Below are 25,293 nucleotides of genomic sequence, written 5' to 3'. Positions count from 1 at the left end.
TGATGCTAGCCCCACTCAGACGGTTTCCTGAAGAGCTTGCCCATTCCTACATTGATGGTCAATAAACAAGATAACCTTGCCCCCACAACAATTGGTGGGAGGTTGCCTTGTTGATCTCAGGTGTCAGTTAGATTTATTTAGGCCTATGTACATACTAATTGGTGTTAATCTTAAGTGACTTGTTCCAGTTAAGTTTATTTTGGATGCTATGTATTTGAAGGACTTCATCCCATCTTTGGGGGACCAAAGAGTTTTAATGGGGTGAAGGAGTATGTAGCCAGGTGCTGGGCTACAACATTATGGAGAAGGAGACACTGCCTTTCATTCTTTTCTCCCTCTATTGAGAAACTGATACTTTGCTGCACCATTATCATGTACCTGGTAGTAATGAGGAAGGCCTCTCTTACACCTCTGACCCGAGGCCCCTGGTAAGGTGAACAGAAGGCGCAGGAGGGCAGAGTGCCTCGAGTGCCTGTAAGTCTTGCTAGCAGCAGAGCAGGTGTTCACCCCAGGCAGGAGAAGTTATCAGTAGTCTTCAGTGAAACAGGTGGGCTGGTAGACAGCTGGTGGGCAGCAGACTGAAGCAGGCTGGTACTAGTAATACTGGTAGCAGACTGTAGTTTAGTAGGATGCTAGGCCGGTACCGATGACCACAGGAAGAATAGCAAAGTCAGGCAGGCCGGGTCATACACTGGCAGGACAGATCAGGTACAGAGGCACAGGTGAGAGTGTGATCAGGGTACAAGCTGGGTCAGGAGCTGACCGTTGGAACAAAAGCAAATGGAGCAGGCAGAAGCATGCAGGAATATAAAAATGGGGATATTGCTGCGCTAAAATGTAAAGATAAAAACATACATGAATAAAAAGTCAACAGACCAAATGAAAGCAGCCAGCACCTGATCTAGAATCAGAAATACCAGATCTAAATAGCAATATAGAATGGGATTGGTGCAGCGCTAACACAATTGAATCCACAGTCCATACAAATGTTCAAATGGATCAAATACAAAAGTGCAGTAAACAAAAGTTCATCAGGCCAGCAAGGAGACACGGCGGCCATTTTATTGGTTGGAAACAAAGGTTCTGAGAACACCCCCTGATGAAGTCACGTGTTGATGAAACCGGTCGGAGGAGGAGCCTGCGGTTCGTCGTGCTGAGGCCAGCAAGGAGACACGGCGGCCATTTTATTGGTTGGAAACAAAGGTTCTGAGAGTATAGCTCCGAGACATGCTGTGATTTCTTCATGCAAACGTGAGTTGCCACTCTGCTTTTACTGAATAAACCTGTGAACGTACTTCACTATTGGAGTTGTCCCTCTTTTCCTTATGTTCACTTGTTCCGGTCGGAGCTGCTGAGGGAACACTGGGAATCGATACATGTCGATCTGGGCACTGATTTGATCACACAGGCTGTCTTTGATCCTTGTAATGGGGGTCATTGCAATTTGGTAAGAGGCCATTTATTATCTTGGTGGCGGTTCCTGCACTCGGGGCTTTTTCCAAGTTTGAAGTGGTGGACAGTTTCCCTTCTTTAGAGAAGCATGCAGGAGCAGGCAGGAGCAGGGATCAAGGACAAGCCAAGGTCAGCGCAGGTTCCAGCACCTACTACTGGTTACTACTGCACTTGAGGTGCCCTATGTTGATCTGGACGGCAATTGTCCTCTTATACCTAGTCTCTACTGTTAATCACTATGTATACTAAATTTCCTTATTACCATTGTTAATCCATTTTATGCTTTCCTAGTTACCATATTGGCTGACAATATATTACGTTTTTGTGCCTGGTTTCTTTGATATAGCACTAATAATGGATACTAATTGTTACTTTCAGTGAATTTCTGTGATGTTGTACTTGGTACACTCAACCTGGTGAGTCAGAAGGGCTGAGGTTCTTGGGAAGGTTGTGGCAAAGAACAGAGGACCCATCCTATCCAGCGGCTCATATGGAGGTAGTGCTACGCAACACTTTTAAATTTTCAATTTATAGATCCCCCTCACTGTACTTATTTTAAAGTGTCCCTGTTAATGACACACACTTTCTTGAGGCACAATTGTTCTGCTATGGACCTGACAGTTCTATAAAATCTTCATTGAATGATAACTTGAAGATGATCAGCATATAGCTGATGTGTTACTCTACTTTTTGATCAGTGGTAACATCATTTGATGGATTGCTGGTGGTACTTTATGAGTCAGCAAGTTTTTAACATATGTAATGGTCCTGTCCCACTCTAAAACTCCTATTTCCCAGCAAACTCCACAATCACTAATTAAGAAAGGCCAACACTATAACACTGATTTGCTTCTTTATACTCTGGGGTTGATTTATTCACATGAAATAGTCAATCCAGAGAATTTGGAATTTGCACTCAATCTGACTAGGCATGAATGGAAAAGGCTACTTAGCTAAATCAGCTTCTGAATGTCTGACAATTTGGATCATATAAGGGTTCATAATAATCTAATAATGGTCTAGGGGACAAGTGCTTAGCCATATGCTGTATATGTAGCACTCTTCCTCTTGGGATGATGCAGAATGACCCCTTAATATTGTAGCATGGCTAACATTTTCATCTCAGGGCCTGGTTCTTTGTGTATGGTGGGGAGAAATGTAGGCTGGGTGCCAAAAATGTTAGTCTTTGTACATTTTATTGCTGAACGCAAATCTAGAAGAAAGGGTTTATGGGTACAGGATACCCCAAAATAACACAAAAATAGGACCAGTATTCTGAAATATGAGTAAGACCTTTAAAAGTAGTTTCTTGTGCTACTGTCCCTTTGATTGAGCCAGTCAAATCTTTGACCCTGTAAGAGCAGACTGTCTTTCTTGAGTTCTAGTGGATGTTTTTCTAATATATATGGCCCTTGATTGGTGGGTGATAAATGCTTCTTAAGCAAAAAAAAAAAAAAAAAAAAAAACAGTGCTAAAATAATGACAAAAATAACAAACAATATTAAGTCAAACATGTGAGTCCATACCAGTCCATATGTGCATACATTTTCTCTCCTGTGACCTTGATTAAACATAAATATGAAGATACAATCACCTCTTGAGTTGTGATATACAAGTAAAAAGCCACATCCATCCATAAGCAAATGGTGCATACACCCAAACTTGAAAGGCATTCCACCACCATATATCACTTTTAGCAGAGGCCTCTTACCAGATAAGATGGACAATAAAGCTATAAATGGTCAAACAGGCTTTGCTATACTGTATATTCCTCCAATGGCTCCCAGTGCAGGGACAAGCATCACACTTCCACTTGTGCAGATAAATGTCAAAGAAAAAAATATACTCCCATTGTGAAAGTATGTTAAAAACTTGAGCTTTTGATTTCACCAAAAAGTTGTAATAGTAATATGGTACAATCACACTTGACAATAAACAGTGTGAAATTGGCGCCTCACCAAGGCAGTAGCAGGCTGATGGTTTAGCGAACAAAACTGTAGAGCGTGATGTCATTATGTACAAGCTGCGATCTACATGTTTAGTCGAAAACAACATCTTCGGGTTGGGCAGGTCCAGTGGGGGGTGGTTGGTGCAACTGAAGATCTATGTCCTATGCAGCAGCGGAGAGAGAAGAGGACAAACTGGCTTTTAGCTTCCGCACAGGGCAGCTGGAGGGAGAGACACAGGGCATAGTTTTGTAATTGTCCATTGTCCTCCGGCCCCACTGCGCTGATCCCTCTCCCCGTGCTACCCACATTTAAATTCCCCGTGTGTGCCCACATGTGTACCTGCCCCCCCCCCCATCTCCCCACAGCACTTCCGGCTTTACTCTCCCACCGGCTTCTGCGGGTACACAGGGGGATGGAGAGTGGGGGAAGGTGCTGGTAAATATGTCTGAATTGAACTCTGTTCATTCAAATTCAGTGCAGCTCAGACTACAGAGAACTGAATTGGAGAATCTGAGTCCTCAAATGGTTGGTTGGCTGTACAGGGTCCCATGATTTCTAACAGCAGATTTAAAAGTCATAAGAAATGTTCATTAGAAAGTTTTGTTTAAAATAGAGATGGCAAAGGTTGGAACTCCTGTCAGCCTCAATGTGAAGATTTCTCCTCGCTTTCTGTCCCAAAGATACAATCTCCTAAAAATGAGAAGAAATCCCAAATGTCACATTTGCAATCTAAATACTGTAAGTAACCTCATTGACGATATCCCTATATTTCTGTTAGTTCCAACCTTCAAGTTTACTTCCGCATTTGCAGCCAAATTTGGATAACACCTTTTTTTTACTTCATGTGTTATATGTTGCCAATAGCATAGTTTAACTATAGCACTGCCCCCTAGGGGACTGCTGGATATAACACTTTCTGGATTTCCCTGGGTTACCCTTAGCAACTGGTAGCAGAAAATTAGCACTTTAAGTCCTTGGCTCAGTCGATGATTAGTCCAGGGGATGTTGTTTTTGGTGTTTTTATTGAGAACTTGGATAAGAGAAGGGATGAGTGGGATACTCCAACTGACAACAATTCACAATATTGAGGACAACTGACTTTAGAGTGCGGCATGGCCGCTGCTTCACCCTGCCTCTAAGGTCAAGGCATTTTAAGTGTTCCTGCTTGAAATTCTCTTCAGGGCTTTAAACTTAGCACCCCCTTTCACCCTCTCTCTGTGTGTTGACCCCTTCCCACGCAGGCCCCTGGGCAAGTTCCTCTGTACTCACAGACACTGTTTTTCCAGATTTACTTCAGCCCCAACTCCTTCAGTCAGCATCTCCAGGAACCCTGGTTTCAGCCACACTGTCTGGTTCACCAGACCGACTGCCTGTGACCGCCATCCATAACTACAGCCATCACCCTCCTTTCCGGGACCTGGCTTCCTGCCCAAAGACCTCTTGCCTCATGTGCTCCTGGCTTTTATAACCTATCCCATGATGCACCACTTCCTGTGCCAAACCCGTGGGACGGTATCTATGCCTGTGTGTCATTGGCTGGGTTTCCTCCACTGTCCAACGTACCTCTCCATTGGATACAGTGGGGACACTCCCTCAGCCCACATAAATCACACATGGAACACATGAGCATGCCTAACTAGCAATCAGGCTCCCCTGATAAGCAGAAGGAGCACCTAGGCTTTACCTACCTAGCACCTGTCTAGGAGGGTGCTACATAACTTTGAAAAACAATATTTGAGAATTGATGGTTACCTTTTTACTTGCTTTAAAATCCTTACATGCACGCCCTGCTTTGTTGGAGTAATGTTCAACAAAATTAACCCTGCCTGTACTGTGTTCCCAACTTCTTCCTTATAAGCTGTGAACTGGGTTTAAAACACAATCTGTCCTAATAAAGTGTTAAAAATATAGCAACCACCCTCCTCTATTGTATAATAAAGTGATCGTGAAGATTTTTTTAAATAAAAAATCGTTATACTTACCTGCTCTGTGCAATGGTTTTGCACAGAACAAACAAGCCCTTGGAATATAGACCACAGTAAAACCTGAAAGAGGTTCTAACCCTCATCACTCTATCCAAGCTTAAAAACTAAAGCTGGAGTTGATGTGACTTTCTCATTATAAATCCATACAGTATAATAAATGCAGAGGTTTGCAGACAAGTCAAACTCGAGTCAGAATAGATAAGCCACTACAGTTACTCGACCTTCTTGTTTAATAGCTGTTGAGATAAAGGTCTTGATCTACTAAATGCAAATGGGCTCTTCACTTTGCAAGGGAAGTTGCATTGTGAAAGGGAATTTTCCCCAGAGCTTAGTGAATGCGGTTAAATTTCACTTTGCAATCACATGCAAGGAGAGTAAAAACATAGTTGTTGTTTGCACCCAATTGGATGATGGAAGTCAGCAGATCTTCACCTCATTCTCTACACTTTGGGAAAAATTCCCTTGCAAAGTGTAACTTTCCTTGCAAAGTGAACAGGCTATTCATCTTTAGTAAATCATCTTAGACTTGCAACAATCAGGGCCGTCTTTATTATTAATTGGACTCTGGGCAAACATTTTCTTTCCTCCTGAAAATGGAGTGCAAAACATGCGTGCATGTTATACGCCGTTGTTAAAAAAAAGCCAATTGGGGGGCCGATCCTGGGCGGGTGCACAAAGTGCCCCACGCCCAGAGGCAGAGGGGGGCGGGCCGGGTCGAGGGGAAGGAAGGGTGAGCGCCACCAGCTTACTCCCGCTTACGCGGCGGTCTCTGCCATATGAAGTCCCATACCCAATGCCGGGACGTGTGACACCTATCCTAGGCGATAGTCCAGGAGGTGGGACTTCAGATGACAGAGACCACCGGGTAAGTGGGAGATCCCCACTCTGTGTAATCTCCCCATGGGTACTGGCGAGGCTGCATTGATGAACATGGAACTGGCGAGACTGCACTAATAGACACTGCACTGGCGAGGCTGCATAGATAGACACTGCACTGGTGAGGCTGCATTGATGGACACTGCACTGGTGAGGCTGCATTCATGGGCACTGTTGAGGCTGAATTCATGGGCACTGTTGAGGCAGCATTCATGGGCACTGGTGAGGCTGCATTTATGGGCACTAGTGAGGCTGCATTTGATTTTAAAAAAAGTTCTGAGTTCAAAGTTCTTTATTTCAAATTTAAGATATTTTCCTGAAACTTCCCTCTTAAAAATGAGGTACATGTTATATGCCAATAAATACGGTAATTTACTGTGTGTGTGGTGATTTACCATTGCAAGTGGTATTTCAACTACAATCTGCATTGTATCGGAAATACCTGCATTCATTTTTTTGCAATCTGGTGCTGCCTTCATGAAACCAACAAACAGACTGTATTTATAATTTGTCTACATTAAGTCTTTTAGACTCAAAACTAGAGTTACATCTTAATCACTTCAACCCTATAGGATATACCAATACATTCTCAGGTTAAAATGGTTATACCAGGGTGATGGCTGCAGCTACAGCCCAGCCATCATTGCGATAGAAAAATTTTGTGGGCTTTACTGTAGAAGTGATCCAAGCAGCTGTTGAGATCACTTCTACAGAGGACCTGTAATAGCAATAGAGTTGATAAAAAACAAAAACAAAGTGCCCCTTCCCCATATGCTAAAGCGCAAATGCAAATACATACGTAAGTCCCACACAGATATGTAAACGGCGATCACACCACACATAGGAGGTATCATTGTAACTGTCAGAGTGACAGCAACCTGTAAAGACTTCTAAAACATTGTCTATGGAGATTTTTAGGTACCATAGTTTGTCGCCATTCCACGAGCAAAAGTATTTTTAAAGCGTGACATGTTAGGTATCTATTTACTCAGCGTAACATCATCTTTAGTATTTTACCCATAAGTGGTATTTTATTGTGTTTGTGTGCATTAAAATGCATAAATGTGTTTTTTTTTTCCTGAACATTTGCATTTTAAAAACGGCTGCCCAAATATCATGTAAGATAAAAACATACAACAACCACCATTTTATTTTCCAGGGTCTCTGCTTTCCAAAAATATATAATATTTGGGGGTTGTAAAAAATTGTATGGCCTAAAAAAATGTTGATTTTTTACATGTATGTCTGAAGTGCCAGCATTGACCCGGGGGTCAACTGGTTGTAAACCTCTGACATTAAATATGAAAAAAGTACATCTTTCTATAGTGTTACTTTTCCCAATCCAAACCCCAGAGTGTCATTTCTCTTTTTCTAATTCTTATGCTATCTGCATGAGTCATTTCTGGCAGGTTTCCCGACTCCAAGAGGGGGAAAAAATTTGACAGGAGAGGGAGCTCCTGCACACAGCCTGTAACTGAAGTCCTAAGCTCTGCATCATTCCTATGTGCTGTGTCCCTTCCTGGGGGGGGGGGGGCAGTCCCTTCCCACAAATAAGGTCTTAGAGCTCTCCTTACTGAGCTGTACAGTGTGTAGCTTGAGATCCCTGCAACCTACTTTGTGCTTCTGTGAAAAACTATCTTTATCTCTGTGTTTTAGAAGGCTCTACAGGACAAATGTGTGCAGATAAACAGGTACACCTTATGTAGGATAATTAGTTTAATCTCTGTGTTTCATCCAAGGCTTGTCAATTCACTAGATGTACTGTAAGAGTTTACAAACACTTTAAATTGCAGAAATGTTGGTTCACAGCAAATTTGACATTGTGAGGCTTTGCAAATTTTGAAATGGGCAAGGGAAAAGCACAGGATGATGCATCAGAACAGCTATTAGCAGAGGAGGAACTTTGAGGATTAATATGTATGTTGCAACCCGTTCTCAGAATGCATGACTAAAATCTGTTCAGTTCTGCACTCTTCCCCGGTGCCATAGATATGAGATTGCCACAGCTGTTGTATAATGCTCAGAATATGCTGATTTGAATTGGTATCACTGGCTCATAAACACTTCAGAAATCCCACCATTAGCATGCTTTAAAATTTACTTAGCTTTTATTCATCTTTAAAAGCATTAAACTTTTTTTTTCATTTTTTTTTGACATGACATCACCTGACAACAAAGCATTACAACACAACCACCAGCTACATCAGTCATCCAGCTGCTCATGGCTTTGTACTGCTCTCTTAATGACATCTCTGAGGACATCAGCAAGTGCATGGTCCTCAGATTCTCTCCCTGTTTCGTATCTCAACAAAAATGAAATAAATATATATCAGTCTCTGTGCCCTCACAGATCAACTATATATAATCTTGTTCGTGCCTGGATTTTCTGCATAGCCCAACTAGTCTTCTAGTACAACTTTAGAAACTCCCCCAGAGCAAAGTCTATTTATATATGAGAATATTCTCCACCACACATTGACTGCCCTAGCAGCTTAACCGGGCATTTTAAATATAAGTGGATTTAAATGCCATTGTGGAAAATTCCCATCAGAAATATTTCCAGTGAGTTGATTTACAGAGACACAAATGTATCCTCATTAAATGGCAAAATTTAAATTAGTGTATAATTTAGAGTGTGTTTAATGGTTGTTCTGGCGTGCCTCTGGGAATCACTTGCATATTTACTTCAACTTTAAAAAATGCAACATTTCACGAAGTTTCCCTGCAGAAGAAAAAAAAGTCTACTTTTCACACCAAAGTCAGAGCTTGCTAATTATTCATACTCAGAATAGACCCACAAAGGGAGCAGGCAAATTATTTATACAGCTATATTTAGCCTCTTTTAGCATTTGTGAAGCTGGTGTTGAATCACGGGTTAAGGAGAGCGACTTGCATTATCATAGAGATCTGGCAATTAACACTGCAAAGTAGTTGATGCTGAGACTCAAATCCACATAAGAACTTCAGAGCCGTCAATCACAGACCGAGTTTTAAGAGTTGATGTGTCTGCTGGCAACCTGCATTCTCCAAAGTCCTATGAATTTCCAAGGTATTTTTGAGAATTAAAATATTCATAAACGTTGGACATGATTGACAGGCTATTGTTCATCTGCCAAAGTATTTTTAAGAAATCATTTTCTGGATGCTTCATTTCTCCTGGGTGGATAAGTGGCTTCCCATGGAACAGCCATGTATAAAACTTTTTCTCTTTCAGTACGCAGGTTACGATGTGACATTAATTATGATATGGTATAACGTGAGAAGCGACATTATGTTCCTATGGGCTTATTAGGTAAATCATTGATAGTAGCTAAATATAAACTTTAGTTTCTACAGTAATCAGAATCCATCATAGTCAAATCTAGCTTCAGAAAGGTGATTGCTGATTGGTTAGGTTATTGTACACTGTTCCTTGCACCATTCATAGCCAGATAACCTTATGACCTCTTAATGTTTTCACCACTGTAAAGTGAGGTGACCAGATTTTTAAAATGAAATCCGGGGACATATTATTTTTATTTTTTATTTTTTCATTGGCAAATGGTAAACTATTTTATAAGCATATTTTCCTCAAATTATAAATGCAGTGTACTGTATGAGGTATGTGTTTATGGAATGATTGTATGATATATACGTTATTTCTCACATTTCTCTACAGCACAAACTTATGGAAGCATAATTATTAATGTAAAATGTATATTCCTTGGTAATGAACATTATTTTTTATCAAGTTGTTACGGCTAAAATTCCGCTTTACAATGTCATTAAACCCATTAAGAGTACTTTATATACTGTAGGTCACCAGCAAACTGAACAATACAAACAATGCATTATAGCACAATTCAACATCATGCTTCCAAATATCCTTATTTCTTCCCAATGCACTGTGGTCACGTGACATTAGGAGTTATTTCTCCGATTCAATCAACGATAGAGGGCGGAATCAGCAGAAGAGACCTAACAAAGCTGCAGATGTAACTGCCTTTAACATTAGCAGTGATGCTTACTGCCCTCTGAAAAGCAATATCAGCAGATTACTTATTTTTTTAAATTGCAGAATGGCATTTTTACATTACAGGATCACACCACAACTGCGAATAAAGCAGTTGGCTTATGGTTGCGGAGTGGCTCCAGTAAACACAATTGGTGAGTTTGACGTGCAATGCTACTTGTTAACAGTTATCTTGTGACAGACATTAGGTATGGTTTCCCTACTGAGTTTTCAGCTGTTTTTTTTTTAGCCCAGACTGTGCCACAAATGTTCCATTTGGAGACAAGTATGTGTGATAGTGTAAACTCTCCTCAATGTTAAAGAAGTGATAAAGCCCTCATAATATCCCAGAAAAAATGGCACATTACATTGGAAAGTAGTGTCAAAAGTTTAAGTGATGGGCTTTCATTGAGGACATAAACACAGGGACTAGGCCTGAAAACATTGGACAATTCTAATAAGAAAGGTTATCAGCTATTATATGTACCCCCATCATGTACTACGCATAAGTCATTTATTAACAGTTGTGTTTCTTTTAGGTATTGGGGTATCCACAGATTAGGGCCAAGCGGGCAAGTGGTTCTAAAGGTGTTCTAAGATTGTTATAACATTCTGCAAAAGTGATACCATTCTTGATCCCTCTTTATTAAGATGTCTCCTTCTGCTCTCCAAGCCTGTTCATACAATGCCAATACAGTGATTGGCATCCTGAAGTATTGCTACCACTGCAGGGGCCGCTGGTAGTATTGGGTCTTCTGCTCTTTCTCTGGCCCTAGGCAAAACCTCCCTGAAACCACCAGAATAGCATGGCCGAGAACTCCCAGCAGTCACACAAGGATGACAAACACTGACCTTTTAAAAAATAAACAGATTATATTGGCAGGGCAAACTTAAAAAGTAACACAGCTGATCAGTAGTTCAGTATAAACCTAGGTACATTTAAGGTTAGACTCAGCATTTACTGCAGTACTAAGAGCATAAACAATAGCTCTCAGTCTGCAAAATTACTCCCCAAGTGACTGAAGAGGACTATTAGGTATAACAGGCTAGGACACTTGAGGGCTCTCAGACAAGGGGCTAGGCTTAGGCCTATGAGTTTAATATACCAACAGCAACCCAATCCTGCCCATAGGTATGTAGCAATTCTGAGCATTTCTTAAAGTAAACTTCTGCTGGCATCAATGGTGTCTTTTGACATTGGCCAGCAAAGCAGTGAAGTTGTCTGCAAGGGTGAAGTTCAATAGCAAATAAAAGTGTAGTTGGGCTCAGTGCTTGGTTAGGGTCGGCCCCTTTGTGTAGAATGGCAGGAACAAGGAAAGTTCTCAAAAGGACAGTCGATAGGGGGTCTGGGGTGAGGAAAGGTTAACAATCAGTTAATCAATCGAGTTGCTGTTTGCATCAGTGACCCTATCACCAGATCCCACTGTGGCAGTCAGTGTGCAAAAGTGAGACATCTGTTTGGTGGGGGGATCCCCTAACACTGATGCAGTGATAACGCCAATGTCAATGGCAACTAAAAACAGCAATTCTGGATGATGGGTGGTCAAACTCCTGACCAACTCCTCATCTTAGTGCTCAGCACAGGAGTCTGCCCTTTGGCTCTTGCACAGCCCTGTCTGATGCAGTTCAGCTCACCTCAGTTCAGCACAGCACAGCACAACACAGCTCACACACTCCTTCCTGGTTGGCGCATCTCCCCTCAACAGCCCCACACTTTCCTGGGCTTTTGTTTATATATCATCCCTCCCCCTTCCTGGTCCATGTTTGCCTTGTAGTTGTGGCCCCAGTTTAACTGTGTGCAGGATCCTCCTTCAAGACTCTCTCCCATACTGCCCTGGGCACTTTTATTCCAGTTATAGTTAGACAAACTAGTGAATACTGCTATCTTGTGGACAAATAAAGTTCTGCATCTCAGTAACAATGCCCACCAACACACCTCCAAAACGCATATGCACTGTATATGGGCACTGCATGATCCAATGCGCATCAATACATGGAGACGTAGTAGTGTGGCATTAATGGGCACTCCTTTTCATATCAATTCAGTATAACACCCCTCTTGGAACACCTGCTCCCTAGGAATCCCAGCCTGACCCAGTTTCATTACACCTCATCCTTGTTTGCAACTTGAAGTAAAGCTTTACTGAGAGAAACATGTATGCTGTCACTACTGACTTACTTTTGAAAAAAGCTAGTGGTGTCTATAGCGTGTCTATATATGGTGTCTATAGACAGCTACCTGTCTATAGCTTCAATCATTACCAAGTGAGTGACCTAAAACAAGCATGCAGCAAGCAAAATTAGAAGTAAGTCAGAACTCACAGCGCCGATGTTTGTTTGAGGCCATTAAATCCATTGTTCTTAAGCTATTGGAACAGCATAAGTGTGTTGATATAGTTATTTGATGATTTTATAGCACATGTTTTTGTTAGTTAGATTCTGTGTTAAGAATTTAGGTCCCTTCCACCATCGATATGCAAATAAACCAGTCTGATTGGTTTAGGAGCTAAACAGAGGAACAAGAAGTATGGGGAGGTGGTGTTTAGGACTTTTGAAGCAAGCATGTGTTCAGACAAAGGAGAGTTGTTTTTGGAACACAAAAGGAACAACATTTCTGCTTTAGACTTGATCTGAGGATTTTGGAGAAAGCAGTCCATCTTCATAATAAGAAGTTGAGTAACTGTATAGGATATTTATTGCATACACATTGTTCAAACCCAAATATGGGACACTGTACAAATTGTGAGTAAAAAAGGAATAGACTAATTTACAAATCTCATAAACTTATATTTCATTCACAATATAATATAGATAACATATCAAATGTTGAAAGTGAGACATTTTGAAATGTCATGCCAAATATTGGCTCATTTTGGATTTCATGAGAGCTACGCATTCCAAAAAAGTTGGGACAGGTAGCAATAAGAGGCCGGAAAAGTTAAATGTACATATAAGGAACAACTGGAGGACCAATTTGCAACTTATTAGGTCAATTGGCAACATGATTGGGTAAAAAAGACCCTCTCAGAGTGGCAGTGTCCCTCAGAAGTCAAGATGGGCAGAGGATCCCCAATTGCTTGGGGGGGAAATAGTGGAGCAATATCAGAAAGGAGTTTCTCAGAGAAAAATTGCAAAGAGTTTGAAGTTATCATAATCTACTATAATATCATCCAAAGATTCAGAGAATCTGGAACAATCTCTGTGCGTAAGGGTCAAGGCCGGAAAACCATACTGGATGCCGGTGATCCTCGGGCCCTTAGACGGCACTGCATCACATACAGGAATGCTACGGTAATGGAAATCACAACATGGGCTCAGGAATACTTCCAGAAAACCTTATCGGTGAACACAATCCACCGTGCCATTCGCCGTTGCCAGCTAAAACTCTATAGGCCAAAAAAGAAGCCAAATCTAAACATGATCCAGAAGCGCAGGCGTTTTCTCTGGGCCAAGGCTCATTTAAAATGGACTGTGGTAAAGTGGAAAACTGTTCTGTGGTCAGACAAATCAAAATTTGAAGTTCTTTTTGGAAAACTGGGACACCATGTCATCCGGACTAAAGAGGACAAGGACAACCCAAGTTGTTCTCAGCACTCAGTTCAGAAGACTCCATCTCTGATGGTATGGGGTTGCATGAGTGCGTGTGGCATGGGCAGCTTACACATCTGGAAAGGCACCATCAATGCTGAAAGGTATATCTAAGTTGTAGAACAACATATGCCCCCATCCAGACGTCATCTCTTTCAGGGAAGACCTTGCATTTTCCAACATGACATACCAGACCACATACTGCATCAATTACAACATTATGGCTGCGTAGAAGCAGGATTCGGGTACTGAAATGGCCAACCTGCAGTCCAGATCTTTCACCCATAGAAAAATTTGGCACATCATAAAGAGGAAGATGCAACAAAGAAGACCTAAGACAGTTAAGCAACTAAAAACCTGTATTAGATAAGAATGGGACAATATTCCTATTCCTAAACTTGGGCAACTTGTCTCCCCAGTCCCCAGACATTTGCAGACTGTTATAAAAAGAAGAGGGGGTGCCACACAGTGGTAAACATGGCCTTGTCCCAACTTTTTTGAGATGTGTTGATGCCATAAAATTTAAAATCAATTTATTTTTCCCTTAAAATGATACATTTTCTCAGTTTAAACATTTGATATGTCATCTATGTTGTATTCTGAATAAAATATTGAAATTTGAAACTTCCACATTATTGCATTCTGTTTTTATTCACAATTTGTACAGTGTCCAAACTTTTTTGTAATCGCTTTTGTACATGCTTAAGATAATTAGCTTGTGCATGTTGTAAGCATATTTTTGTAACTATGAATGGTGTGATGTGCGTGATGTAAATAGGGGAAAAAAAAGCATTGAGGAAAGCTAGGCCCCTACGAGAAGTATAAGTGTATGAATTGAATTTTTTGCCTATGTATGGGATCAATAGGTAGATTGTATCAGTTGTGGATATTTTTAAGTGATTCATGACAAATGTTCCCATACATGTGTAATAATATCTCTCACCCTCAGGTGGTTTAGTGAGTTTTTGATGTTGTGTATTTAAAGATGGCCATGTGGTTGTGGGGGGGGGGGGGGGAAGTGCAACCATGTGTTGATGACCTCACTCACAAAATGACCTGTGAGTGGTCAAGAGGAATGATTACATCCTGTGGGTGGTCTCCGGCATAAAGGACTATACAGGACTATAAAAAGAGTCCAGAGCATGAGGAATAGTCTGTTTTTGGAGCTGTGGAAAGACCAAGCATGCAGCCAGGATTTCCTATTGTCCTGTTCCTCCAGCTATCCATTGTAAGCTGTTGACATTCAACTACCAGAGCTAAGTATTATTTGATACTTTGGAATATTGGGAATAGGAGTGTATGTTTAAGTCGTTGTATTTTGTGTAATGTTTATGGTAATTTTCATGTGCAAGAAGCTTTATGTATTTTGATGTCCAGTAAAGTTTTATTTTATGCTTTTTATCAAAACTGCTCTTGGTGTGTCTGTTCATTTTAACTTCTTCAGTTACTACAGCGGCTACAGCGCGGGCTCTAATTTCCGGGAGGCCGTCTTTAAATGGCCTCCCAGTGACAGGCTCCCCGCGTGCTCCCGCGAGCGCGCATCGGGGAAAATCTGTGTCGGCCGTGTCCCTTGGACACAGCCAATCACAGATCGTGGTGAATGGCCAATCACAGCGGCCATTTACCACGTGATCGGACCGTGCAATGAGAGATGATCTCAAATGTAAACATATGAGATCATCTCTCATCGCCAGCTCTCCTTCCTCACACAGAGACTGCAGTGTGAGGAAGAGGAGAGCCGATCAGCGGTAAGGGGACACAGAGGAATGTAATGTAATCAGGGCACTGATCACCAGTGGCCTGATTACACAAGAGGGGAAAAAATGCCATAAGTGCCCACAGTGCCCCCCATCAGTGCCCACAATCAGTGCCCATAGTGCTGCCAGTCAGTGCCCATCAGTGCCTGCTCATCTAGGCACTGATGGGCACTGACTAGCAGCACTATGGACACTGAGTGTGGGCACTGATGGTGCTGCCCATCAGTGCTCATCAGTGCCGCCCATGAGTGCCACCCGTCAGTGTCCATCAGTGCCACCCATCAGTGTCCATCAGTGCCGCCTCTAAGTGCCCATCAGTGCCGCCTCTCAGTGCCCATCAGAGCCGCCCGTCAGTGCCGCCTCTCAGTGCCCAGCAGTGCCACCTCTCAGTGCCCAGCAGTGCCACCTATCAGTGCCCATCAGTGCCACCTATCAGTGCTCATCAGTGCCGCCTATCAGTGCTCATCAGTGCCGTCTATCAGTGCCACCTATCAGTGCTCATCAGTGCGGCATATTAGTACCTCCTTATCAGTGCCACCTCATCAGTGCCCATAAGTGCCACCTCATCAGTGCCCATCAGTGCAGCCTATCAGTGCCCATCAGTGCTGCCTCATCAGCGCACATCAGTGAAGGAGAAAAATGTATTTATTTTCAAAATTTACTCACAGAAAATAAGAAAAACTTTTTTTTTTCCAAATTTTCTGTCTTTTTTCTTTTTTTTTTTTTGTAAGAAATAAAAACCCAGAGGTGATTAAATACCACCAAAAGAAAGCTCTATTTGTGTGAAAAAAATGATAAAAATTTCATATGGGTACAGTGTAGTATGACCGCGCAATTGTCATTCAAAGCGTGAGAGCGCTGAAAGCTGGAAATTGGCCTGGGCAGGAAGGGGGTAAAAGTGCCCAGTAGGCAAGTGGTTAAATAATCATTAGATATTTTACGTGGCTGTCCAGTATACCTTCGTTATAAATGTTGTTGTTTCCACATTTGATACAATGAACAAACACATGGCCAAGGCATGCCGATAAAAATAAACTTTATCTTCTTTAAAGCTGAAATTTAGGTATGGCAATTTTTACATAGTTACAGCTGGATGTGTGTGTTATACCTGTGGAATCGCAGGGAAAGCAAGAAATCACTGTAGTAGGCATTACTGTTTCAATGAGGGCTGCTAGCTTCTGGGTCCCCTGCCGAACGTCTGCCCTACTGCTTAATGAACACTGGAGTTTTCTCACTCCACATGGGTTGCAACTTTGCATCTTCTCAATGAATGAAAAGTGTTCCCTGATTGGATGAGGTGGACATTGTAGCATCAGGTCCCTGCTTTTCCACCTAATTTATTCAAAGAAAACTTTGCATTTACTGAGAAAATGCAAAGCATTCTCTGGATGTTGACCATGCCAAGCAAGTGAGTTCAGAATGCGGCCGAGCAATCGCTTGGCACAGAACCCAGAAGCTACTGAAGATCACTGTAGTAGTGGTGCCTACAACAGTGATTTGCAGTTTCCACAAGTATCTCACAGGTATAACACATATATACTTAAATTAGTCCAAGATGTAAAAATTGCCATATCTAAACTTCAGCTGTAAAGGTAACCCCTTGTAATGGGATTTTTATAGTCAGAAGGGGTAGGCAAAAAATCCTGTAAGAATGTGGAGTCGTTTTCCATGAGGACTGGTTCTACCTAACACATGAGCAGGGATGAGTTCAGACACGAGTCCGAACACGCATAAGGTATCCCTTCAGGAAGCTGTCAGTGCACACTTCCATTGATACGTGGCAAAGACATTCCCCACCCCACAGATGTACACATACATGCCCCTTGTAATGCCTCTGCCACTTATGAATGGCGGTCCAACAGCTTCCTGGTGGGATAGCTCTAATGCGGGTTTGCACTCATGTCTGTCTGAAAGACACCTGAGCTCATTCCTACTCATGAGATTGCTTTAAAGAGGGCTAGATGTGTTTCTAATATACAAAATATAAAAAGGTTACTTATTTTTCTAAAGAATGACATTGTAGAATGTTTTTCCGGAGACTTAAATTGGATCATGGAAACAAAAATTGTCTCCAAAATCTGTGATAGTAGAATTTTTAAACCCCAGAATAAGAATAAGGCCACTTATCCTTCCAGAGCCGCACTACCAGTTACAGTATATATGTAAGCCAACACTCTTGAGTGCTCCTAAAAAAGCTGTCTATATTTATGTATCCGATAAACAGGAAGAAAACCACTTACACTTATCAGGCATACAAACCCTTAATCATAAGCTGTGGTTAGTTACAAAATGAAAAGGAGAAGAGGTAATTCTCAGACACACATGAAAAGGATTAGAAATCATAGCAAAGCTTTCAAAGTTTTAGAGTGACATATACAGTGGTTAAATTAAGGTAGAAAAAAATGTGCATTGCCCGTTACCTCCCCCCCTTCCCCTCTCTAACACTGATTTGAGTCTTCTATCGATCCAAATCTTGCAAGTCTTCTCTCCTTGCTCTAACAGCCATTGGCTCCTGCTGCTATCAGTCTAAATCCAGGGAGGATGGGTGGGGTCGAGCAGTGCTGTGTATGTCTATGGACGCTTGGGAGTACGTCTATGGATGGTTTAGGAGTATGTCTATGGATGGTTTGGGAGTATGTCTATGGATGGCTTGGGAGTATGTCTATGGATGGTTTGGGAGTATGTCTATGAATGGTTTGGGAGTACGTCTATGGGTGGTTTGGAAGTATGTCTATGGATGGTTTGGGAGTATGTCCATGGATGGCTTGGGAGTATGTCCATGGATGGCTTGGGAGTATGTCTATGGATGGCTTGGGAGTATGTCTATGGATGGTTTGGGAGTATGTCTATGGATGGTTTGGGAGTATGTCTATGGATGGCTTGGGAGTGTGCTTGCATGTGTGCCCCCATACCAAGCAGCTTGTTATGGTGGCACACACAGAAGATGTGGAGCAGAGAGTGCCGACGGGGGACCCCAGAAAAGGAAGTAAGGGACCACTCTGTGCAAAACCATTCCACAGAATAGGTATAAACCTCTTTTTTATTATACTTTAAAAAAAAATGCCTTTCCAGTGACTTTATATACTGTATATCTGCAATAGATTACATATACAGTGGGTATAGAAAAGAATCACGCAGGGCAGAGAGACAGCTCTCAATAGTTTGGATAGTCAGCTGATTTTTGCTGACTGTCCAGACAATTAAGCGATGTCTCTCTGCCGATTTTGACTTCATGCTCCATTTTCCAAATGTGTTTTTGACAGCTGCACTAGTCTTGGAACTTTTTATATCTCCTTCCCCTGCTCCACAGTCTTTTTTCTTATAGAAAATAGCCACCCCCTTTAAAATAATCACATTTTGTTAATTTGTAGCCTAAAATGAAGACTTTTGTTTGTTTTATCCAGCTGTACTTACTCCTTGTAACCTATAACATCCAAGTGAAATTCAAAAAAAAGAATCACCGAGTTGGAAAAAGGATTACCCCCTCCTAAAAATGACAGGTGTAGCTAATCACCTTCTCAATGGCACACAAAGCCATTTGATTTTCAGCTGTGATCAGCACAAGTCAGGGGATGGCCTTGTGTGCCATTGAGAAGGTGATTAGCTACACCTAAATGAGTTTACAAGTCATTTTTTAGTAGGGGGTGATCTTTTTCCAATCCAGTGATTCTGTTTTTGAATTTTTTACATTTTTTTCTAACATGTTGGTGTTATATCTTTCACTTGAATGTTATAATAAGTTGCACTGAGTAAATACAGCTGGATAAAACATAAACAATGTCTGTCTTCATTTCAGGCTGCAAAGCATCAAAATGTGATTATTTTAAGGGGGGGGGGGTTGATTCTTTTCTATACCCACTGTTCATACAGAGGTTATGAAAACATTAAAGTGACATTACAGCTTCGTTTTTTTTTTTTTTTATAATATACATGTCATACTTACCTGCTCTGTTTTAAATAAAAATAATAAACAGGTTTATACTTATCTTTTCTGTGCAATGGTATTGCACAGAGTGGTCGATTACCTGCTGTTCTGGGGTCCCCTGCCAGCGCTCTCCACTCCTTCTCTTCTGTGTCTGCCACCATAGCAGGCTGCTTGGTATAGGAGCAAGCCATGCTGTGCACCCATAGACACACAAAATGTGGTTCTGCTACACCCACCACTCTCTGCGAACAGGATTTAATTGACAGCACCAGGAGCCAATGGCTCCCACTGCTATCAGCAAAGCCCGTGAGACCAAGAAGAGGGGAGAGAAGACCTGAAGCCGGATCAATAAAAGTCTTAGGTAAGGTTTTTCTCCGTAATGCAGAGAATGCGTTAATGTAAGAAAAAAAAAAACCTTTAGTGACTACGATCACTTTAACGACATGTTGTGGTTGCCAGCATTACATAGGCATTAAAAAATTAAAAAAAAAACAACAGTAAAACAATTTATATGCTCTAGTCTGAAGACCATCATGTTCAGTGAAAGCTTTTGAATCTACTTGCTAAATGCCTGCTAAAGCTGCTAAATGCTATTATAGAACATATCTAAATGCAAAATGGTTGTATAGCAGTATACAGCAGCACTATCACCTTAGACCAGTAGTCTCCAAACTGCGGCTCTGGGGCCGAATGTGGCCCTCTGCATTTATCCGGCCCTTGGGGCACTTTTCCTTCCACTGATACAAGACACTGTTTCTTCCACTGACACCAACGATGGAGCACTATTCCTCCCACTGACACCAACGATTGGGGAACTATTCCTCCCACTGACACCAATGCTGGGGCAGTATTCCTCCCACTGACACCAATTATGGGGCACTATTCCTCCCACTGACGCCAATGCTGGGGCAGTATTCCTCCCACTGACACCAATTATGGGGCACTATTCTTTCCACTGACACCAATAATGGGGCACTGTTAATCCCACTGACACCAATTAAAGGGCAGTATTCCTCCCCCTAATACCAAAGAAGCATTGTTTGCACATTGTTTGTCCATTTCTATTCCTAATGGCCACAGCCGCCCCCCCCCCCTATAAAGTTTGGAGGACAGTAAACTGGCCCTTTGTTTAGAAAGTTTGGAGTTGTGAGCTTGCTTGCTGTGAGCTTGCACATAGGCATACAGTACTTTGTTTCTTTCAGTTGAAGCATGATATAAGCTTATCTCCTAACAATACAAAAGTCTATGTAAGTGAAGCGTTTTATCCTCAGGTAGCGGCTGGTTCAACAGAAACTGGACGACATTCGGCACATCAGTCTAATGGCCAGCTTCTGTTGATTGGGCATGCTGGAAAACCAGCATCCGATCAGATCTGGTAACCAATGGCCGAGAGGGCTAACCGGTGTGTTCTGGCGGGGGGGAGAGTAGGGGGAGGGGCAGTCCCCCTGTCAGAACACAATAGCTCAGCGGGGAGAGCGCTGTACAAACATTGGAAAGTTAGTACAGCGAGCTCCCCCTGAGCCCTTCAGGGTTTTTTTTCATTCGGCCCGCTGGGTTGAATGAAAAAAAAAAACTGATAGTGTCTACCTAGCTTTATGGAACAGACAAAAAAACTCTTGTGTAACCATTTGGTCTGTGGGTTTTTTTTCTTGCTGTGTACATAGTACAGGCTTCTTATTATCTTCTATAAAACAGACTGCTCCAAATATGTGAAAAAGCAACAATATTTATGTATTCAATATTACATTAATACACTGTCTTTTTTTAATTACAGTAAAAACATTTATTGCGAGCATAATTCGTTCCGGAAACATGCTTGTAATCCAAAGCACTCTTATATTAAAGCTAATTTCCCCATAAGAAATAATGGAAACAGATGATTCATTCCACAACTATTTATTCAAAATTCCTTTAGTTTATAGTCCATATAAAAGGATTATAGCAATGTGATAGGTTGTGTAACCATAAAATGTCCATCCACAATATGCAGCCTTCCCAAGGGGATTAGAAGCAAAATCCCGCAGGAGCTACAGAGTATAAAAGAGAAGAGAGGCGCCTCTAAGTGTAGCAATATGGTTACATTTAATGAAGGTTCAACATTTAGCAATTCACACAGTTGATGATTAAAACAGGCGCATCTAAGAATGCAGGCATCTGGGATAAAGCTGTCCACATAGACCGTCCTCCGCACCGCTGGCTCTCACCGCTGTCAGTTTGCAATTGTGACCAGGAAGACTACCTTGCAGTAGAGATCTGAAAGCAAGGCTTGAAGCAGTTGTGGAGCGCAGCATGGAAAGGATGACATTGATGGTGGTGCGGAGGCTGGTCTATTGGACAGCTTTACCCAGATGTGCCTCTTTTATTTATCAACTATGTGAGTTGCTAAATGTTGTACCTTCACTAAATGCAGGGCTGTCTTTAACACAGGGCAAAAGGGACAGCTGCCCTGGGCCCAGTCATTGTTGTTGGGCCAAAAGCAGCTGCCCCTTGAGCCCGCACTGTCTGCAAATAGTTGATAAGTGAATTCAGGAGAGCCCAAGAAAATGTTTGCCCAGGGTCCAATCAATATTAAAGATGGCCCTGATTAAATGTAACCATATTACTACACTTAGAGGCTCCTCTCTTCTCTTTTATACTCAGTTGTGACATGGCGCTTCTTGTATATCAAGACATCACTCCTTTATCAAGTCAAAATTTATAAAAAAAATGTTGCTGGTTTTGCAAAACACTCTCAGATCAAGTTACTCTCAATCCAAGGTTTCACTATTCCAAAATTCATACAATCTTCTACAAGTTAATAAGTAATGCTTTCCTGATCTAGGAGTTTAACTAGGCTTCTTACAACATTGCATAGTTGAGAGGGTGATCATATTCTGTACCAGTATGCTGTTTGGCACCTTAAATATGTGGGTGTACCTGTTACTGGTTTGTTTTTAGCGGATGTTTCAATAAAAACAGGTTTATATTATGTGCATTTCTGGTTTATTCCTGGTTTCATATTATTTAATAGAAGCATTGAGTTATTATAAATTAAAATGAACCTGGAAAACCGTAGAGACCTGGATTAGAATTCAGATTCTACTACAGGAGATTATTAGAGCGTATATATGCCTTTTTTCTACAACATAATGGTATATCCTATGGTGAGTGAGCTTCTGATTTGAGATGACAGTCCACGCTGGACTAAGGAACTTAGTTGGGCATAAAAGGGATCAGTATGGATATTTTGAATGGACTGATGAAAGCTTGATTTTGGGGAAAAAAATTAATACGGTCTTTTATTTTATTATATAATATTGGATGTAGGCATTACATTATAAATGTGTGTATCCAGTAAAATAAAAACGGGTTACGGTCTCTTCTATAAAATATATACAGTGGAAGATGTTTTATTGATCAATAAAGGAAACATAAAAAGGAATGCAAGTATAAGCAGAATAATAAAAAGAACATAAAACTAGCATAGATAAATGTATAGGGAAACACACAATTGCTGACTCCTCATACATACTGTACTACATTATATGTGTAGAAGATATAGAAAGGCCATTTTACAAGAAACTAAAAGTTGACATAATGATTTATTGCAGTTTAATAATTACTTTCAGAGCAAAAAGTTGGATGAGAAAAAAGGTTAGTAGTCTGGTAGCAGTTTTATTCACTGATAGAGCGGAATTTGCTTCTAATGTAACAAAGATAAAGGCAGTATAGCAGAAAATATTAACAGGTGGTGTAAGTCTCAGAGATCACACTGCTGGCTGTCTAGCCATGTTTGTCACAGTTGATGGACTATATTTTTTAATGTATTCATGACTCTAGACTTGACTGGTTGGGGAATACCTAATGAGGAATGCATACTGCATACGCTCCACCAGCCCTTTTCCCCTGTCCTGCAAACAGAACTTTTTTAACTATCGACAAATGTAAACGTCATAGACTCAGTGTGCCAGCAAACATTTACTTTCTTTGGCATTGATTGCTCCAGGGGAGGCACAGTCTGCGTTGGAAATATTTGCAGATTGTGTGAGTCTTCCCCAACATATTTTGCTTCAGTACTATCAGATTTACTGGCCTGATAAAGAACAGTTCAGGAGTTCAAAGTTTTCCTCTGATTTCACTGGCTGCACACTTCTTAGTCAGTGACTACGAAAGTTTTAGGGCCAAGTAACTAGCATTTTCAAAAAGAAGACAGCAATGATAGCCTCAGTATGGGTTTCCTTTAAGAAAATAGTGTGCTGATTTTAGCAACAGATGGTGCAGTGAGAGTGACAGTGATTGCCACAAAGACTACACAAGGACACACGGCTGATTCTTCCCGTGTCTAACAAGTAAATCCTGACAGATACCGCACTGTGGCTTACCTCAATAGAACATTTGTTATAGATGTTATCAAAGGGTTCATGTACATTAATTATTTAGAGGAACATATGTCAAAGATACAATTTGGGAATATTGAAACATGTTTGGAAAGCAAATTATTGATAGGCATTTATTTAAAATAGACCGCGGTGCTTGTCGACCCGTTCAATTAACTAGGATAACAAATATTGAGTTCTACATTAAGATGTATAGACAAGGGCATTAGGTGCATTGGATTTGCTCTTGAGGTAGCATAACCTGCTTAGAATCCTTTCCTTTTTTGTTTCTTTCAATATATAATTTACATGTTTGATTAAGGAGGCTGTGCCCAGTCAATTACCATGGGACAGGTTTGAAGAGTTGAAGCTGTTACAGCTTCAAAGGGTGGGCCAATTCAATACTGAACCCTACGGACTAAGACTAAAATGCCATTAAAGCTCATGTGCATGTAAAGGCAGCTGTCCCAACACTTTTGTGTTGGGACAGCTGCCTTTATATATATATATATAAATACATACACTATATTACTAAAAGTATTGGGACGCCTGCATTTATACACACATGAACTTTAATGGCATTCTAGTCTTGGTCTGTAGGGCTCAATATTGTAGTGGCCCACCATTGGCAGCTATAACAGCTTCAACTCTTCTGGGAAGGCTGTCCACAAGGTTTAGGAGCGTGTCTATGGGAATGTTTGACCATCTTTTCAGAAGAGCATTTGTGAAGCCGGGTACTGATGTGGACGAGAAGGCCTGGTTCACAGTCTCCTCTCAAATTCATCCCAAAGGTGTTCTATCTGGTTAAGGCCAGTCAAGTTCCTCCACCCCAAACCCGCTCATCCATGTCTTTATGGACCTTGCTATGTGCACTGGTCCTCATCAATTGGTGGAGTGGGGATTATGGAGTGGGGTTGTTTTTTAGGGGTTGGGTTTGGACCCACAGTTCCAGTGAAGGGAACTCTTAAGGCGTCAGCATACCAAGACATTTTGGACAATTTCATGCTCTCAACTTTGTGGGAACAGTTTGGGAATGGCTCCTTCCTGTTCCAACATGACTGCGCACCAATGCACAAAGCAAAGTAAAAAAAAGACATGGATGAGTGAGTTTGGGGTGGAGGAACTTGACTGGCCTGCACAGAGTCCTGACCTCAACCTGATAGAACACCTTTGGGACAACATCAGTGCCTGACCTCATCTTTTGGACAGCCTTCCCAGAAGAGTGGAACCTGTTTAGCTGCAAAGGGTGGGCCAACTTAATATTGACTGGGAAGTTCATGTGCGTGTAAAAGCAGGCATTAGACATGTGCAGTTCATGTGCATATATCCGAATACCCAAACTGCAGTAAAAACAAAGTTTACTAAATGCTCCAAATAATGAAACTAAATTTATTTCAATCTCGGAAATTTGAAAT

This window comes from Pelophylax lessonae, assembly GCF_965119305.1.
Source record: "Pelophylax lessonae genome assembly, chromosome: 9".
Lineage (NCBI taxonomy): Eukaryota > Metazoa > Chordata > Amphibia > Anura > Ranidae > Pelophylax > Pelophylax lessonae.
The sequence above is the reverse complement of the archived record's forward strand: the minus strand, read 5'-3'. Positions refer to the sequence as shown.